The sequence below is a fragment of the Limulus polyphemus genome, unplaced genomic scaffold (assembly GCF_000517525.1).
Source record: "Limulus polyphemus unplaced genomic scaffold, Limulus_polyphemus-2.1.2 Scaffold12, whole genome shotgun sequence".
NCBI classification, from domain to species: Eukaryota; Metazoa; Arthropoda; class Merostomata; order Xiphosura; family Limulidae; genus Limulus; species Limulus polyphemus.
The window spans coordinates 903309-905997 of NW_013665622.1; positions in this window are offsets into that span (position 1 = coordinate 903309).

A 2689-nucleotide genomic window follows, 5' to 3' on the forward strand; every position below is an offset into this window, starting at 1 on the left:
TATTCATTCATTAACTAGCCTGGCCGCGTTTTGTTCAACTTGGGGCATGGTGGTGGATAAAACAAAATACGCGGCCTAGCAAACTTGATTCCAACCGTGGTAGGCAAAGTGCGATGTCTTGAACAGGTGGGAATCTATAAGTACAAATATCAGTGTCAAAAGCCGTCCACGTGTCCTATGCAACAATACGTAACATAACCAAGTTGGATATCCAATTGGAAAAGTGGCTATTTGCAACATATATCGGCTATGAATTATTGTGCGACTGGACTGTTGAAATTGGCAAGGGGAATTGTTGTTCTCATACACTAGATGATTAGTGGAAAGCGAGCAGGGAGTAATGGTGTGCTTTTGACACGACAGCTTTACGACGAAGCCTATTACAACGGAAACTACAGCACAGGGCTGTCGTCAACATGCGTGCCGTCAGATAGAGCATGACAAGATGTTGCGACATGGACTGTAACAACGTGACGATGCTCCAAAATCATTTTAATATAACGTATTTTGACAAGGTCAGGTGGTTAGGGCGCTCAACTCGTAATCTGAGGGTCGCGGGTTCGAATCCCGTCCCCCCAAACATGCTCGCCCTTCCAGCCGTGGGGGCATTATAATGTGACGGTAAATCCCACTATTCGTTAGTAAAAGAGTAGCCCAAGAGTTGGCGGTGGGTGGTGATGACTAGCTGCCTTCCCTCTAGTCTTACACTGCTAAATTAAGGACGGCTAGCACAGATAGCCCTCGTGTAGCTTTGCGCGAAATTCAAAACAAACAAACAATCAGTCAATATGTCACTCTTTAGGCCTCATGTGGTTAGACCCCAGGTAGAATTTGTGTCCAGTTTTGGTAACCTTATTTAGGAAAGGATGTTAAATCGTTGAAGATCATAGATACTAGGATGATTCCAAGTTTGGAGGAGGTTATTGTTTTTAAAAAAGCCTTTTACTAGCAATTGCTAGAGGGTTAATATTTTTGCCCACTTGATAAAAACACTTGCATGTTTCGGGCTTGATTCCGAGCCGAGTAAATTACCAAAGAAAAAAGTACAATTTAAAGTACCACATGGGTATAGTTTGAAACCTCTTAACGCTGAAGAAGAAAATAGTCCTGTGGATATGATTGAGATTGTTGAGGGTTTTGAATCCAAAAATGCAAAGGAACCGTAAAAAATAAAGACAATGAGACTAGATAACATAAGTTTAAGATAAGGAAAATAAAAGCTACAGAGTAGTGTTACTTTTGTAATAATTTGTTGGTCTATGAGATAATTTGTCTTTGGGTGTGATAGAAGCTGTAACATCGAGAAAGTTTAAGAGAACGTTGGAATAGTATCTTGGAGATCAGGGCAGGAGCAGCGCCAGCCTCTTTCCGGTTAGGGGGCTGAAGTAATATAGACAAAAAAAAATTAAGAGGCTGGAGTTTACATCTTGTGTGCAGATATGCTGTAATACTTCGGTAGTGTGTAATATTTAAGAGTAGGCATTGTTTGTTAGGTGCAGGGAAGGCTAAAGCACATTTGGGGATAGCTCCAGCAAGCCTCCCCTTACCCAGTGTCGTAGCCAGGACGCACACATTGAGGGCGCAATGACAAACTCAAAGGGCGCGAGTACATTGTAATCATTTTCAGTTTGCGTTATAAATTTATCATTTATTGATGTTCCTTATTAATTCATAAGCGAATTCACTCATGAAAAAATCTTTGATATCCGACAACAAGAGCTTAAGTTAGATACGAACTGGTAGGTTTATCAAAACAGAAAGCACGAGTCAGTCTCAGGGAAAGTTGATTGGACTCTTTTATTTAATTAAAGAAATGTAAGCCAAGTCCAAATTTGGTTATTAAAACAACTGTAATAGTCTATTCTGAATAGAATTGAAGTCTCTCAATATATTATGCTTCCCATCAACACTCTGACATATATCATCAAGGATGCACTTCTCAAACCCGATGAGGATCAAGTTCGCCAGTCTTTCATGAGGAATCGGCTGACGGAGGTCTGTAAGCACATTTGTCAGAACAGAAAAACTATTTCACGTGTTGCAGTTGGGGATCCAATTCCTAATGCTGCCTCATACAGTTCTGTATTGGCTGGAAAGCCCTTCGATTTCAAATGGAAAAGCTGTTGCAAAATAGACACCAGGTTATATTTGTTGTTTTTTCTCCAATGGTCACTGATGTATTTTTTGGCAACATCAATTTGAGCCAAAACAAAGCTGCCCATTTCAAGGCCGATCAAATCTGCGAGAAATCCCATTCGTTCTTTGTCAAAGAAATGTTCTGATTCGGGATCTAGTGACTCCTTGGCACGAATAAGATGCGAATTTTTCTCCAAGAAACGTTCATCAAGCTCAACCAAGATACTGTCAAATAGACAGAACCACGATCGTTTGAGGTTATCATTTTCTGACAAATTGGTGTTATCTCTGTGCAGATAGTCAGTTTTCACGACGTCTTCTCTTTTCTGCAGGCTGATGGTCTTATACTGTTACACTGTTATCATCACCTGCAGTATTTTGCAGAATCAGCTTAACTTCATCCAGTAAAGTGGTAAACGTTTCATCGGTTCTTAACAAAGTAATAGATGCTCGTGAAGATTATATCAGCATCAAGGCCTGCATCAGATTGATACTGACTGATTGTAGATTAATGTTGGCAGGTGCTAGTATACTCAATGCTTTGTGGACAGCT